This window comes from Lissotriton vulgaris, unplaced genomic scaffold (assembly GCF_964263255.1).
Source record: "Lissotriton vulgaris unplaced genomic scaffold, aLisVul1.2 SCAFFOLD_1051, whole genome shotgun sequence".
Taxonomy (NCBI): Eukaryota; Metazoa; Chordata; class Amphibia; order Caudata; family Salamandridae; genus Lissotriton; species Lissotriton vulgaris.
The window spans coordinates 557191-575763 of record NW_028244698.1 but is presented as its reverse complement, the minus strand read 5'-3'; positions in this window follow the sequence as shown (position 1 = coordinate 575763).

Genomic DNA, 18573 nt, shown 5'->3' with positions numbered 1-18573 from the left:
CGCGTTGATTGTTTGCTAGTATGGACGCAGTCTGTGACAGCTTCATAGCATGTGGATTAAACCAGCCCAGGGTTCGTCGCATCTAGTGCACGCTGCATCTGTACAATGAAAGTACCTATTGATCAACTCAGGTGTGACGTATGCCCTATGTACAATGAACAATTGCATTTGTCGGAACCTCATTTTTTGAGGATGCGCACTGGGCTCTTCAATACCCGTTTCCATTCCTTATCCTCTAGTTGTCTCCCCAGGTCTACTTCCCATTTGCTACAAAGGGGCTCCAGGGTGATCGCCGTGTGAGCGAGCAGTGAAGCTGCGAACCAACAGATCAGGTGTCCGCCTGGCCCCATAACGTGGAGGTATTGAATGGTGAGTTGTTGGCTGTGTTCTGTAGACTTGTCTCTACATTTGGCGGTCAGGGACGTAATTAGTGAGCAGAGCATCAGGAATTGCCCCGGTGGCAATCCCTCCTCTGCAACCAGGGATTCATACGGAATAGTGTGTCATCATGGTATAGATCTCCCAAAGTCTGTATATCGGCGTCCCGCCAACTCGTGAGTGTGGAGGAGGTGAGTGCCTCAAACACGCTGGGGGAGCCCTTCAGTGGTATCGCTGGTGCGTAGGGGAACACCTGCATTAGCATCTGTACATCACTGCCAGAAGGAGCGACGTCAGCACTGCAGACTTGGTGGCCGGGTGGAATAGCGCCAGTATCTGTTCCAAGGAGCATGGGGGTAGTGTAGATGCCATATCTTCGCGGGCCTTATCCTCAAGCCAGCGGGTGATCCACTGCAGTTGCGCAGATAAGTAGTAGTGCTCAAAGCAAGGCGCTGCCAGCCCCCCCAATCCATAGGAAGATAAAACTTCGCCAGTGTCATCCGGTGTCCGCCACTCACCCAGATGAGGTCTCTGAGCATTCTAGAGAGCACAGCATAGAAAGACGCTCGGACATATAAAGGCAAGTTAGTAAAGTGATACAGTAGCCGGGGGAGGATCACCATTTTGGATAAGGCTACTCTTCTGGTGACTGTTAGCGGTAGTGTGTTCCAGAAACGTACTTGTGACCTGATAGCCGCGAGGGCCCTTCCCAGGTTACCATCGAAGAGGTCCACTGGATGACGGTATATTTGGATTCCCAGATAACAAAGTTGTCCCCTCTCCACTGTACTCTTGTACTTATCGTTTTCAATGATTGCACAGTGCGGACAAGCATCCATCACTGTGCAATCATTGAAAACGGCATCTTGCACAGTGCGAGCTGTAGTTTTCTGCCGCTCGAGTAGATTTTTACTCAAGCAGCAGCTTTCTCAATGCGGACTGGTAGTTTCTCATTGCGAGCGGTCACGAGCATACGCAACCTCCCGCAATGAAAAACCTGACCTCCCCGAATTGAGAATCTCACCGGGAGGTTTATTTTTCATGCTCGCGATCAGCAACTTGATGTAGCTGATCGCGAACGAGGAAAAAGTCTCGCCGGGATGTCATTTTGCTTTCTCGCTGTCGCCAACTTGATGTTGAGGACCGCGAGCAAGCAAAAAATGACCGCTGGGCTACGCTACATTACCCTACGCTACGCGTGTTTGCACTGTGCTACGTGCAGTTCACGTAGTGCGAAGTAGCGCATACTTCGTAAACTACACGAGCATAGCATAGTGCTTTGCCCAGGGTTTGTTTCCAGACCTGTCCTGGTATGGTCCAATGTGGTGCCTATCTTCTCCACCACTGCGCGGGCAGAGTCAATTTTTGCCACCAGCACTGTAGACGTCGGTTCCGCTTTACCCTCTTCTCTCAAACGTGAAGGATCCAGGGTACCCGCGCGCAGAGGCCCTTGCTGCATCTTGGCACGCATACGGCCCATTATTACTTGTTTCCGTGGGCATTCGTGGCCAGCACCTGGCTTGCTTAGTGTAGAAACCGCATGACTACGTTCAGGACTCAGGATAGAGGGCAATTTTCTCTTAGGCGTGTGGTTCGTGGACAGGGTATTTCGGTTGAAGGCACAGAGTACGGTTCCAACGTGTTTGGGTAGTCGCGCTACTGGTCTCGTGTGCGCTTTGTGATCAGGCTCTCCCACAGGTGCCAGCTAGCAGCAACCCACAACACTAGATCCCTGCATGTGGTGGCTCTGCACGGACTGCATTAGTTTCTGAGTGTTCGCCGCCTCACTGATAGCTTATTCCAAGATAAAGATCCCTTGTATGGCGCCCGCGGTCATCTTCACCTGGCTAGTCCCTTGTTTGATGTAGGAGCGGTGGAGGCTGAGAGCTTCACGCACATCCAAGCAAGCGGCTGTGTCACCCACCTCTAAGGCATCCAACAGATCCACAGCTGCATGCTTAGGGACTGGTACCCGTTAGGGGCTGTAAGGAGCTCGGACGAGGAGGCGCAGAGCGGTACCGCAACTGCATTGTCCACCTCCAAGCCATGCCACTGCATGGTGTCCACAGTCTGTTCCCCTATTCAGCAGTCTCTGCCACAGGGGGTCCCTAATAGCCGCCTACTCCACTTGTTTCTTAGGTGCCCCTGCGAGCCCGTTCCTGATAGGGGCCGCGTTTGGTGGCCTGTTACTTCCAACAGGCATCCAGGATCGTGCCAATCACTGGTGACAGCTTCCCACAAACTCCGTCACGCCATGCTTATGCTACACAGCACGACCGCACAAGGTAACGTGGTCCACAAAATGGCGCCTGTCTTGTTTGTCCAGGTCTGCCAGTCTTTCGCTCTACACAGATGCCATTGGGCCCAACTCACAGCTGCCAAGGTATTTCGCTTTCTGGTCTCCCGGGGTGTCTCAGTGCCTCAGTGCCTCTTATCTCAATTGGCTCCGGGAGACGTCCCCCGCAGCACTTAGCCTGCAGCCTCTACTGGGGGGCCCCCTGACGGGATTCCACTCACCTCTGTTTTGGGGCACCCCGTCAGCTGTTGACAGCAGCCCGAGACCGGGTCCCACCCCGGTACGTGGGTCTAACAGTCCACGCTTCTCTCCTCGGCTAGAATCCGCAGGTCACCCTCTTGGTCTGCACCGGGCAATCCTCACTCAGGAGTCTGCCTGTTGCCTGCAGACTTCGGAGGGCCCCTTCTCACCAAAGTCCTCACCACTTGGAAGAGTCTTATCAATCTGGGTGCACTGTGCCGATTTTCGGTGTTGCGGGCACGGCCGCAAGCAACGGCTTCCATCTCGGCTCCTCAGCGTGAGCTGCCTCTTCGCACGTTCACTCTCCCTGGGCTGCGCTCTTTCCCCCGGTCTCAGCAACGAGCCTGTCCCGTGAACTGATGCACCGCTGGGCTTCAAGGGCTCCTCTCCACCCTGCCGCCTCTGTCCCACATGGAACCCATACAAGTGGCACCACTTAAGGAGTTTAGGTGGATAAGCCGGGGATATTGGCCGGAGCGCTAAAGACAAGCATCCGCCATGTTGGCTGCCTAGCCACGCCCCCCACATATTAAATTACTCATGACATGGCCAGTGACGGTGTAAAGTCAGAATTTCGAGTAGGAAATCGCGAGTTGCAGTAATATCAAGTTGGAAATATCAAAGACAGAAATATCCACAGGAAGAATATCATGGTCAAGATTATCAAGAATATCGTTTGCAAAAATATGGTTGTTAAAAATATGGTTTTTGTAGTTAGTGGAAGGTATTTTAGTATGTATTTTAAATGTATATGTTCTATTTTTATTGTGTAAGTATTGCTTTTTTTTCAATATATGTGTTAAATTTTTAGTAGTTACTCATTTTATATAAATAACATTTTGCGTTTTAGTTCTGTAGCGGGTTGTGCGTTTATAGGGGAAGAGGGCGGGAAGTAATTTAAATATAATAAATTGGGGGAGGAGCTTGCCTGGCCCTAAGATGGCCGCACTGTAATTGTGCTCTGCCACTCACCGCATCAACCTGCTAATTATCCGTAGCTTCAATCACACAGATTCTGCTGTGAGCCCTGGAATATTGAAGCTCCTTACCTGCGGCCCCAGTTGCTGAGTCTGTCTTGCACCTTCCCCGCCTCAAGCTGTCATCCTGGACACTTGAGTGCTGAGCAGCGTGGGTCCTATACCGCTGGCGGCTGAGCGTGACGTCCTGCGATGCGTCTCCTTGGTCCCAGAGAGGGGTTTTCCTGGTAAACGAAGCCCTCTTTCGAGAGGAGCGGTGCCCGTGGGTGGTGACAAGGTGAGACCCAGTTCCGGTGACTGAGGGGGGGGCTTCTTTGACTGGCTGCCTGCTTGTGCAGATCTAAGTGTTATTGAAGGCCTCGCTCTGTATGCCGCTCTCTGCCCGGTCTTTTTCACCAGTACCCAGATTTTCGTGATTGGCCTACCTCCTGCCTGAAATCGCCAGCTGTGTTTAGACGCTGCTGCTGGGTGAGGAAGTCTCCGCCATTTTCCTTCCACTGCCCCCCCTGATGGGAGTCTTCCATTAGGGAGTGGGATGTGGTTGAGACTCTAAATTGAAGCAATTGCATGAATAGTAAATCTTGGCGTGTTGGTGCCTATACCTGTTGTGCCCTTGGGAAGGTGAGGCAATATATCCTGCCTGTGGCCTACCTGAGGTCTGTTCCTGGTCCATGTGCTCTCCGGGAGGCCTACGTATCGGTGGCTGTTAAAATGGGTAAACCAGATAAGTCTCAACCCAAGCATACTATCGAGCAGCTTAAATCCCGGCGCTGTGAGGATGCAGCTGAGGCCATGCGGTCTGTACCAGATAATCATTCTGAAGACCCAGTTAGGGATATTAAACAAATTATTGCGTCCATGCAGTAGGTTCTGACCACAATTGATTCGAAGATCGATTCCTTGGCCTACCGACTGGCCAGGATGTTGGAGAGGGTTGACAAGCACTCCGAGTGCATAGGCATAGCAGAACGCCAATTTACGGAGGTTGAAGAGGCCAAGACAGACTCAGGTGGTGTCCAAGCTCGAATGGAGTGTGCAATATCTGCCCTGCAGGATAAGGCCGAGGACTTGGAGGCCCACTCGGGGTGGGGCAACCTCCGCATCACTGGCCTGCCCGAATCCACTGCAACGGGAAACATGGAAACCTTTGTTGAAATATTTCTCAAAGCACTATTGGGGGCTGAAAGTTTTCTCCTCTGTTTGTCATGGAGCAGGCGTACCGCTCACTTGGCCCCAGACCCCAGCTTGTGCTCCTCCGCTCCCCATAATTGCCAAACGATTGAATTATTGGGACATGAATGCAGCGCTGCAGAGGGCAAGAGAACTGGGCAACTTACACTATGAGGGGGCCTCGCTCTCTCTTGTCTCAGATATTACTTTTCAAGTGCAGGAAGCCAAGAGGCAATTCTCACCTCTGAAACGTAAGCTACGAGAACACAATATAGAATAAGCCATGCTATATCCTGCACAACTTAGGGTGCTGCTCGATGGTAAAGCCAGGATCTTTTCGGACCCCCAGGCACTGCAAAAAACCCTTAAGGATTGGGACAAGGCTGTGAAGTGCGACAAAGAACAGAATGGTATCATATCAGCTGATGGTGAATCTGGTAACCTTGATGACAATGATTAATGCAGGGCGTATATACCTGATTAGTCCCTTTGTTGTACTGTACTCCCTGTGGTTGGTCCATGAAGCAGGATGGGGGTTTTATGCATATATTTTGTTCTGTGGGCCAAGATGTGAGTAAGTCGATTGGATGCCCCCCTTGATAGTCATACGTCTGCCCTTACCTATATTGTGCACATGGAGAGGGATGATCTTTCCACCTCGCTCCTGCATGGAGCGTCACACTGGCTCCTTCTGCTCTGATAGGACAAATGCATTGCTGTAGTTAGGTATGTTTCATATGTTATAATGCAAAGTGATTGAAGCTACCTATATGATGCTTGGGTGTGTTGCGGGAGGGTGGATTGGCTTGTGTATATTGGGTAACATCCACCCCTATATGTTGCCCCCGTTGCTCTCTATTTTTGGGGGGTTTGTTATGGCACCCATGCATTGTCAGAGATGTTGCTGTTGGTTCATTTTGATTTCTGGTGGGCTGTCACTCGCCTTTGCAAAATTGGGGGTAAGCAAGGCGTGGGAGGGCGGAGGGTCCGGGATTTCTCTTCTTTTTCTTTCTTTGCAGATCATGTACTCTTTTCTTTTATTGTTGCACCGGGTGGTGAGGGTGGTCTCGGGTGGAGGAGATATTAATGGTTCTTTCATCGTACATGACTACTCCTAATGCTGGTAAGATAAACAGCTGCGCCTGCTGACATGGAATGTCAGTGGGCTAAATGATCATCGAAAGGTGCGGACATTTTTTGCATATCATAAACGTAGGGAAATCAACATTGCTTTACTGCAGGAAATGCACCTGAACTCTGGCAGTAAGTTACTCACAGGTAGGGGGTTATCGGGGTCAATTCATGCCACCTGCTTCACCTCCCAGTCCAGAGGAGTGTTGACGTAGGTTAACCCTAGATCGCGAATCCAACTTGACTGCCACAAGACTGACCTAGGGGGCAGGTATGTTATTTTCAGATGCCATAGTCAGGGTTGGATCTTCTCATTGTCAATTCCTATGGCCCAAATTACGATGACCCGTTGTTTTATCAATCAATGTTATTTTCTCCTTACTTAAGGCCCCCCATACCTTCAACATTGCTTTGGGGGGAGATTTTAATTGTATTTTAGATACTGCTCTTGACCGATCGGGATGGGCCCCACGTCCCCTATCGAATGCAGCCAAGACCATACATGACAACGGCAACGGCAACTGACAAATGTTAGGAGAGCTATGTCTGGCATTGCGGGGTGGTTTCACTCACTATTCAGCACATCATGACGTCCACATTTGTATTGACTATAGGTTTATTTCGTGAACTCTAATGCCTACGGTTTGGGACTGTTCTGTCATGCCTCATTCATTCTCAGACCATTCGCCTATCCTACTAACTATTTCTGCAACCTCTTGTGGCTCCCCTACGTTCTTGTGGAGATTTGACCCTTATTCACTGCTGGATTCAGTCTTCAAAACCGATCGGCACAGAGCTATTTCCGAGGTCTTTGACATTGATGTGGGCTCGGTTGACTCCTTTGCTACAGTTTGGGAGGTGTTCAAAGTTTACATTTGTGGGGTAGCCAGTGGGTGTCCTCCGCTCCATTAGAGACTGACTTGCTTTCTTGGAAAAATGACTAGCTGCACTGGAGGCCGAGCTGTCTGTCCGTGATGATCCTGAGTTAAGGGAACAGCTCAAAGCTGCTTTGGCTGACTTTCACAATGAGGCGGATTGTGAGGTTAAGGATATGGGCAAGTATGCTTCGGCTAGGGCTCACGGGGAATCTGGTAGACCGAGCTCAGAGCTCGCTGCCTTGGCTCGCCGCAGATCAGAGACTAGACACATTACAGAAGTACTTGATGAGGACGGCTCTGTCCTGACAGAGCAAGATTTGATTAACAACAGGTTTCATAGCTACTATTAAGACCTGTACAGCTCCAAGATCACTCCTAGCGAGGACGACATAGCACAGTATCTTGACTATATTGAATTACCTTGGTTGCAAAACTGGCACAGAAAGTTTTTGCTGCACCCTATTGAGGCCTCGGAGGTCCAACTCGCCTTAAACTCCATGCATGAGGGGAGTGCTCCTGGTCTTGATGGTCTAACATTCTCCTTTCACAAGGGTTTTAGTGATCTTTTTATACCTCATATTGTTACCTTTTTTCAGGAAATGGGTGCAGATGGGGTAATGCCCCCTACCATGCGCGAGGAACCTGTCATCACTTTGCTGAAGCCTGGCAACGATCCCCACAATTGTCGCTCTTATCGTCCACTGTCACTACTCAATGTGGACACTAACATTTTTGCAAAAGTTTTAGGTAATCGGCTCTCCCCACTTCTGCCTCAACTGATTGGGCCAGAGCAGGCTGGATTTATTCCTGGACGCACACTCGCCTATATTCTTCACACACTGTTCGGTGGCATTCAGCATGTTTGGCCGGAGGTACAGACTGCAGCGGTTTTTAGATGCTGAAAAGGCCTTCGACTCCATAGAATGCCCGTTTATGCACACAGTGTTGCGCTGTATGGGTGCTGGTGATGGTTTTTTGCAACAAATTTCAGTGCTGTACAATCGCCCTACGGCTCGTGTGGGCACTGGTGAAAGGGTCTCTGTCCCATCTCAGATCTTGCATGGCACCCGTCAGGGGTGCCCATTGTCCCCCTTATTGTACGCTGTGGCAGCTGAGCCCCTGTTGAGAGCACTGCGGGAATATCACGGACACTGCAGACTTTGTTTCCCTCGCTATAATTTAATCTACTAACATGCTCCTGTATGTCCGTAATCCTGAGACACAGGTTACTCGGGACGTTTTAGGCTACGGGGGGCTTTCTGGCCTAAAAATCAACTGGGACAATTCCATAATTTTTCCTTTCACATCTACTACTACGCAAATCACACTAGACTTCCCACTGCAGTGGATAACAGACCTGGTGTGCTACCTTGGCATTCAATTCATTCCGATGCAGACTTCATTCTGAAGGCAAACTATGGCAGGGCAATAGAAAAACTTGGTGACGACATAGATCGGTGGATACGGCTACCGCTTTCTGTGGCTGAGAGGGTCGCTCTAATGAAGATGGTGGTGCTCCCTCACTTTCTATTTCTTTTTCTTAATATTCCCATGGTAGTGCCTCAGCAGTAGTTTAGTGCGCTGCGATCCCTGATGAATAAGCTAACATTGGCGGGCAAGACTGCTAGGGTCGCTTTAGACACTCTCATGTTGCCTTACACGTCGGGTGGCCTGAGGGCACCGGATCTAGAGCTTTACTACAGAATCGCATGGGCCTCTCTTGCCCAGAGCTGGGTACATGGCCCACAGGATCTGCCACATCTTCAGATTGAACGGGTTGTTGCTTCACCTCACCCCTTACCCTGTCTCCTCACTCAGGCACCCTCAAGAAGATGCAGGATTCTTGACTTGGTTAACTCCACGGTTCATGCGTGGAACGCATAACTTAACTTTCTTAGCGGTGCTCAGCTATACTTTCCCTATTTACAAGTGGAGTGGTGCCAATGGTTTGTCCTTAGCTCAGAGAGAGGTACTTTTAGTTCCTTGCATAGCTTGAACATACATACAATGGGGGACCTATTCAGACATGGCCCGGGTAGGCACATGGGAGGAATTGACTGGTGACGATGAGAAGCCGACTGTGCTCATGGAATTCCAATTCTTTAGAACTCACCATGCACTGCGCTCAGTGCTCGGTGACGAACTCCTGGAACCTATGGTGATCCCCCCTTTGTCCATCTTTCTGGGCTCTAAGGCGCCTGGTAAGCTAATCTCTTGTCTCTGTGCTGTGGCAATACTTACTAAGGTCTCTCCCCTGACAAAGGCAAGAATGGCCTCGCAGGCTGACATTGGGGTTCCTATCACAGATGAGATCTGGGAAAACTCCTGCGAAGTCACATGTAAGATTTCCATTGATGGTCGTCACAGATTAGCACACTTGAAGTACCTGAATAGAGTTCATTACACCCCAAACGACTGCATAGATATGGTTTACGTGAGTTAGACGTTTGATAACGTTGTCATATGTCTGGTGCTGGGTTCTTCCACGTAGCATGGCTGTGTCCTCAGGTAGCGGTCTAGTAGACTAATATCTTTAAAATGTTGAGCGACGTCATGAGACTATCCCTCACTCCGGATCCTCTAGCGCTATTAGGATATACGAAGCATCTCCATAAAAATGCTCGTAAATTGATAGCAATGGGTCTCCTGCTCACCAAACGCAGACTTGCCATGAAGTGGATGTGAGGCCCTGTACCTACCATAGCTGAAATGGGAAAACGATATGTTATATTGTAACACCCAATCAGATGTTCATAATGAAATGCTTTCCCCCTGTAACCACCCAAAGATTTTCTGGGGACTCTTTACGCAATATCAGCTGTCTAAACAGGATACTGATGAAACTTCAGGAAGAGTGAAGAGCGGACTGCTATTATCCCCTAATGTACTGGACTCCTGGATGTTAAGCTGCTATGTTGTTGAGTTGTTTTATTTTGTATGCATATTCTTTTGTTATTGGCTGTATTCTTAATATTCGCTGTACTTACCTGTGTATACCTGACTCCAGCTACGATGAAACATGAAGCACTGCTCTTACTCCCATCTCCCTTAGGACACACTGCCCCATGCGGATCTACTCCAGTGCCGCTTTTATTGACTATGTGTCCTGCTTTTTGTATAGTCTTTTTTTGTTTGTGTCTCTTTGTATGACTAAAAACTTTAAATAAAGCAATATATATATATATTCACTGAAAAAACCATAGGTTATAGACCATATATAGTTAGGAATTCGCATTTACAAAACCTTATTTTACTCACACAAAACCATTGAAATTCCATATATAGTTAGTTGCACTAACTATATATCGCGCACCCGCAATCCACTGCTGATGATGTCACATATTACATCATTCATGACATGGTCAGTGACATCACTGATGACATCACTGATGACATCTCAAATGACATCACTGATGACATCTCAAATGACATCACTGATGACATCACTGATGACATCTCATTTGACATTACTGATCACATCACTGATGATATCATTCATGTGATAATACGATGAACCTCTTCAGACTCTAATATAACCTTAGATACAATCAGTGTAAACAGACACTCACAGACTGTCACTCATCCATGGAGTTACTCACACACCTAGTCAGTCATGCAAAGAATCAATCACACCTCCATTTCCTCAACTATACAGTTATACAAACTTTACTTATTCAAACATATACTAACACATATTTACTCTCTTATACAATCCCTGATACAAGTTCACAATGATCCATACAGCCACTCACACATTCACCGGCTCTTATGCACAGTTATTTATATATGTCAACTCTCACATGTACTGTGTTTTACATATGTTCTTACTTTGACATGTAGCACTGAGATATCCATTCACTCACCAATACACTCATGCACACAGTCAACCGCCCATACAGCTGTTTCCACATGCACTTTTGAAACCATACATCTAGTGAATCAACTGCTCACACATCTATGCACAGAGTCATACACCTCCCAGCCACCCACACACACACTCAGTCTCCCATACAAATACTTGGGCAACCAATCAATAACCCATATAGTTACTCATATAGCTACTTATCAACACATGCAACAGTTTACAGAACAACAGACATAATGATGCACAAATTAAGACAGTTTAGTCGCTAACACATGCACTCAGTGAGACACATTTAATCACTCACTCATACAGTCAGTCATGCACCTACTAAATCCTTCATCCAGACACTTATACATCCACTCATTCTTCAATATGTAAGACATATTTTAACTTTACAGAAACATACAGTCACTGGATGTTGTCATCAGTGATGTCATCAGTGATGTCATTTGAGATGTCATCAGTGATGTCAACAGTGATGTCACTGACCATGTCATGAATGATGTAATATGTGACATCATCAGCAGTGGATTGCGGGTGCGCGATATATAGTTAGTGCAACTAACTATATATGGAATTTCAATGGTTTTGTGTGAGTAAAATAAGGTTTTGTAAATGCGAATTCCTAACTATATATGGTCTATAACCTATGGTTTTTTCAGTGAATTTTCAAGGTTTTGTAAATGCTAATTCCTAACTATATATGGTCTATAACCTATGGTTTTTTCAGTGAATTTTCAAGGTTTTGTAAATGCTAATTCCTAACTATATATGGTCTATAGCCTATGGTTTTTTCAGTGAATATATATATATACATACATATATAAACATATATCATCTGTATATCTATATAAATACAAACATAAATGCATGCACACATATACTAATATGCATACAGATGCATGTTATTTACATGAAAGTTGAAAAAACACTAATAAAAGCAAAGCTAAAAAGCCACCTCATTACAAACAGAATGGCTTTAACTTAAACGAGTGCGAGATCTATTGCATTTTCAATGCTTGTTTACTTTGGTTCCATCAAGAAGGCATTCAGATGTGTCACACATTTGCCATAAATTCTGAATGTTAGCACTCTAGTTGCACATTAGATCACTGTAGTAAAGCTACTGCTCACCAGGGACGTCTGCTGCTGGTATTCAAAGTGCATGTTTCAGTCTGCATGTCAGAAATTTTTTTAATGAAATAGAAGAGGATTTGAGAAGTCACTCAAAATGATCCCTAATTTGTCTTTCTGAAGCACTAATCATACTTTCTATGGCAAAATTAACCCCCTCATGTTGTTCCTTTTTAAATTGAGTGTTTTCAGACTTACCACTTCATTCCAATCAAGATGGCTTCTGGTGTGCCATACTTTTGTCATAAGTAAGACTGTTAGCGCTCTAGTTGTTCTTTAGAACACTCTGGGACATTCTGTCATTGGGCTATACTTGGGGTACATCTGGGTGATATTTGGGCTACATTTAGGCTCTTTTGTCTCTGGTGGCCATCTTGGGAGACTGTATGTCAGAATTTTTTAATGAAATTGAAGGGGGTTTGAGAAGTCACTCAAAATGTGCCCTAATTTTTCTTTCTGCAGCACTAATCATAATTCATATGGCAAAATATACCCCCTCATTTTGTTCCTTTTTAAATTAAATGTTTTAAGAGTTACCACTTTATTCCAATCAAGGTGGCTTCAGGTGTGCCATACCTTTGTAATAAGTAGGACTGTTAGCGCTCTAGTTGTTCTTTAGAACACTCTGGGACATTCTGTCATTGGGCTATACTTGGGCTACATCTGGGTGATATTTGGGCTACATTTGGGCTCTTTTGTCTCTGGTGGCCATTTTGGGAGACTGCATGTCAGAATTTTTTAATGAAATAGAAGAGGATTTGAAAAGTCACTCAAAATGTGCCCTAATTTTTCTTTCTGCAGCACTAATAATACCTTCTATTGCATAATATACCCCCTCATTTTGTTTCTTTTTAAATTAAATGTTTTAAGAGTTACCACTTTATTCCCATCACGATGGCTCCAGGTGTGCTATACCTTTGTAATAAGTAGGACTGTTAGCGCTCTAGTTGTTCTTTAGAACACTCTGGGACATTCTGTCATTGGGCTATACTTGGGCTACATCTGGGTGATATTTGGGCTACATTTGGGCTCTTTTGTCTCTGGTGGCCATTTTGGGAGACTGCATGTCAGAATGTTTTAATGAAATAGAAAAGGATTTGAGAAGTCACTCAAAATGTGCCCTAATTTTTCATTCTGCAGCACTAATCATACTTTCTATGGCAAAATATACCCCCTCATGTTGTTTCTTTTTAAATTAAATGTTTTAAGAGTTACCACTTTATTCCAATCAAGATGGCTTCAGGTGTGCCATACCTTTGTAATAAGTAGGACTGTTAGCGCTCTAGTTGTTCTTTAGAACACTCTGGGACATTCTGTCATTGGGCTATACTTGGGCTACATCTGGGTGATATTTGGGCTACATTTGGGCTCTTTTGTCTCTGGTGGCCATTTTGGGAGACTGCATGTTAGAATGTTTTAATGAAATAGAAAAGGATTTGAGAAGTCACTCAAAATGTGCCCTAATTTTTCATTCTGCAGCACTAATCATACTTTCTATGGCAAAATATACCCCCTCATTTTGTTCCTTTTTAAATTAAATGTTTTAAGAGTTACCACTTTATTCCCATCACGATGGCTCCAGGTGTGCTATACCTTTGTAATAAGTAGGACTGTTAGCGCTCTAGTTGTTCTTTAGAACACTCTGGGACATTCTGTCATTGGGCTATACTTGGGCTACATCTGGGTGATATTTGGGCTACATTTGGGCTCTTTTGTCTCTGGTGGCCATTTTGGGAGACCGCATGTCAGAATGTTTTAATGAAATAGAAAAGGATTTGAGAAGTCACTCAAAATGTGCCCTAATTTTTCATTCTGCAGCACTAATCATACTTTCTATGGCAAAATATACCCCCTCATGTTGTTTCTTTTTAAATTAAATGTTGTAAGAGTTACCACTTTATTCCAATCAAGATGGCTTCAGGTGTGCCATACCTTTGTAATAAGTAGGACTGTTAGCGCTCTAGTTGTTCTTTAGAACACTCTGGGACATTATGTCATTGGGCTATACTTGGGCTACATCTGGGTGATATTTGGGCTACATTTGGGCTCTTTTGTCTCTGGTGGCCATTTTGGGAGACTGCATGTCAGAATGTTTTAATGAAATAGAAAAGGATTTGAGAAGTCACTCAAAATGTGCCCTAATTTTTCATTCTGCAGCACTAATCATACTTTCTATGGCAAAATATACCCCCTCATGTTGTTTCTTTTTAAATTAAATGTTTTAAGAGTTACCACTTTATTCCAATCAAGATGGCTTCAGGTGTGCCATACCTTTGTAATAAGTAGGACTGTTAGCGCTCTAGTTGTTCTTTAGAACACTCTGGGACATTCTGTCATTGGGCTATACTTGGGCTACATCTGGGTGATATTTGGGCTACATTTGGGCTCTTTTGTCTCTGGTGGCCATTTTGGGAGACTGCATGTCAGAATGTTTTAATGAAATAGAAAAGGATTTGAGAAGTCACTCAAAATGTGCCCTAATTTTTCATTCTGCAGCACTAATCATACTTTCTATGGCAAAATATACCCCCTCATGTTGTTTCTTTTTAAATTAAATGTTTTAAGAGTTACCACTTTATTCCAATCAAGATGGCTTCAGGTGTGCCATTCCTTTGTAATAAGTAGGACTGTTAGCGCTCTAGTTGTTCTTTAGAACACTCTGGGACATTCTGTCATTGGGCTATACTTGGGCTACATCTGGGTGATATTTGGGCTACATTTGGGCTCTTTTGTCTCTGGTGGCCATTTTGGGAGACTGCATGTCAGAATGTTTTAATGAAATAGAAAAGGATTTGAGAAGTCACTCAAAATGTGCCCTAATTTTTCATTCTGCAGCACTAATCATACTTTCTATGGCAAAATATACCCCCTCATGTTGTTTCTTTTTAAATTAAATGTTTTAAGAGTTACCACTTTATTCCAATCAAGATGGCTTCAGGTGTGCCATACCTTTGTAATAAGTAGGACTGTTAGCGCTCTAGTTGTTCTTTAGAACACTCTGGGACATTCTGTCATTGGGCTATACTTGGGCTACATCTGGGTGATATTTGGGCTACATTTGGGCTCTTTTGTCTCTGGTGGCCATTTTGGGAGACTGCATGTTAGAATGTTTTAATGAAATAGAAAAGGATTTGAGAAGTCACTCAAAATGTGCCCTAATTTTTCATTCTGCTGCAATAATCATACTTTCTATGGCAAAATATACCCCCTCATTTTGTTCCTTTTTAAATTAAATGTTTTAAGAGTTACCACTTTATTCCCATCACGATGGCTCCAGGTGTGCTATACCTTTGTAATAAGTAGGACTGTTAGCGCTCTAGTTGTTCTTTAGAACACTCTGGGACATTCTGTCATTGGGCTATACTTGGGCTACATCTGGGTGATATTTGGGCTACATTTGGGCTCTTTTGTCTCTGGTGGCCATTTTGGGAGACTGCATGTCAGAATGTTTTAATGAAATAGAAAAGGATTTGAGAAGTCACTCAAAATGTGCCCTAATTTTTCATTCTGCAGCACTAATCATACTTTCTATGGCAAAATATACCCCCTCATGTTGTTTCTTTTCAAATTAAATGTTGTAAGAGTTACCACTTTATTCCAATCAAGATGGCTTCAGGTGTGCCATACCTTTGTAATAAGTAGGACTGTTAGCGCTCTAGTTGTTCTTTAGAACACTCTGGGACATTATGTCATTGGGCTATACTTGGGCTACATCTGGGTGATATTTGGGCTACATTTGGGCTCTTTTGTCTCTGGTGGCCATTTTGGGAGACTGCATGTCAGAATGTTTTAATGAAATAGAAAAGGATTTGAGAAGTCACTCAAAATGTGCCCTAATTTTTCATTCTGCAGCACTAATCATACTTTCTATGGCAAAATATACCCCCTCATGTTGTTTCTTTTTAAATTAAATGTTTTAAGAGTTACCACTTTATTCCAATCAAGATGGCTTCAGGTGTGCCATACCTTTGTAATAAGTAGGACTGTTAGCGCTCTAGTTGTTCTTTAGAACACTCTAGGAGGCTGCAGTAGAACACAAAGGAAACAACTGACAGTCTCTGTCCTTGTTGGATGTACATGTTTTACTGAGAATGTCAGACTTCATTTTCACATGACTGAGAAAGATAATGTGAATTTACAGAAAATATGCTTTCAGTTTAGCTTATAGATCCCCTTCCAAACCACTGTGGGAAAATCATGAGATATTAGTTTTCTTTCAAACAATATTCATGATATCACAGCAGAAGGTTTTTTCACATGGTAAAATCACCTTAGAACCCACCACAATTCCTAAAACGAGTATGGTACCATCAACAAATGATTTATAATGTAACTAAAGTCCTAAAACCCTCTATTAACTACAATGCTTTTTAATGAGGTGCTATCATGTATATTGGTCCCAAGATGGCTGCCAACACTTCTTGGATGAAGTGCTGACAGCCAATCAGATCAGATGTGTGGTTAGGCTCCGCCCAGATATATATCTTTTTTTGAACCTAAATTACTCAAAATCCACTGGAGCACATATATTGAGACCTAGCAAAGGCACATCGGGCTAACAGTCCCTACAATTTTGCCAAGTTTCGTGCAAATCCATTCAGCCGTTCGAGCTAAAAGTGAGGCCAACCGCCCTATGGAAATTAACATGGGAAAAACGCGTTTTGGGACCCCCCTTTTTTCTCGGCCCCCCCTTGATGAAACCCCCCCAAATTGTCAGGGGCTGCTCAGAAACAAAATGTTCCATTTTCCTGAAAATTTCAGCCAATTCCGTCCACAAACGCAAAAGTTATTAGACATAGAATTTTCAAAAATCCCATAGAGAAAAAATCCTAACTATATATACCTACTGGCGACCGCCAGTAGGTAATATATATATATATATATATATATATATATATATATATATATATATATATATATATATATATATATATACAAATATAATAAATTAAACATTATTTGTTGTTTATTATTATTTATTTAATTTTATTTTATTAAAATGTTGCGTTTCAGTTATGTAGCTGGTTGTGGGTTTATAGGGGAATAAGTGGAAAGTAATTTAATTACATTTAAATTATGAATAATGTGTTTTATTAATATTTATTTAATATTTTATACTGTTAATTGTGGAAATTCATTTATTTATTAATTGGTTGTTAATTATTATTAATTAATTGGTAATTATGTTAATTGTGTCATTTTTTGCAGCAGGTTGAGGATTAATAGGGGAGTAGGATGGAAAGTAATATATTATTAATACATTTATCAATATTTTTATATCACATTACTTTTTAAAATATTTTTATAGTGTTGACTGTGAGAAATAATTTATTATTAATTATCTATAATTTGTTTAATTGTAATTAAATAATTAATTATTTAATTGTTAATTATTTATGGTATTGGTGTCATGTTTTTAGACATGGGTGGGGGTTTATAGGGGAATAGGGTGGGAGGTAAATTAAATATAATTAATTAATTAATTAATTCTTAATTAATGTTAATTAATTATTTAATATTTAAAAACGGCAATTGTGTAAATAATTTGATGTGTGAGTTGTGGGGTTTATAGTGGTAAATGATGTAAAGTATTTTCGTTATTAGTTAATGATTTGTGGTTAATTAATTTTGATTTATTAATGTTAAATTAGTTATGGAGATTATGTAATTATATTCATGTGTGTGTTGTGTTTATTGGGGTAGAGGGTGGAAAGTAATTAGGTTAAAATGAAATAATTATTACTGGATGATTAATATTAATTTATCATTTGCTAATTATTTATGGTAATTGTTTATTTTTAATTTGCTTGTGGATTTTGGTTCTATAGGGGTAACATTTGGTTAGTGTATTAATTTGTATCTGTTTTAATGTGTTTTAATTTGTAATATTTGCTTAATTGATAATTAATTGTGTTAATTAAGAAGATACACATTTTTTAAAATGTAGATGTGTTTTGTAAATTGTGTTGTGTTATAGATTGAAAAAAAATTACATGTATATAAAAATAATCCAGCGAGTGTTGAGCACTAATGTAACCAGCTAGCATTGTGAATTCGTTAGCATGAGAAGAAATATGCTTTTTTAAAAATTGTATGAACTGCTTTTAAAATTTAAACGCTGTCACTATTCACTTGTTGCACATTACCTGTCAACTGGAAGGCACACGGCGAGTCTCACTACTCCACCACCAAAAGTTTGGCTGTGTGGAGGGGACTAGCGCCACTAAAAGGAAGTACTCTACACCCACTTCCGTTTTGACACCACTAGTGGCAGGTCAGCACTCTAGTGCCTCGCCTACCCCGGCCATAAAAGACCTGATGTAGGCGTTCCTCCTCAGATCCAAATAGCAGACAGAAACTTTACCAGCGTCAAACAACCTTGGGACTCCGTCAGGTTGCAACTACTAGTAAGCGCTCAGCGCTCCTCGCTCTCCTTGTTCACTGGCTCCCTCGCGCACGGCGGCGGAAGAAGCGCCCAGCGAGTTGCAGAGCACTCATTTTAAA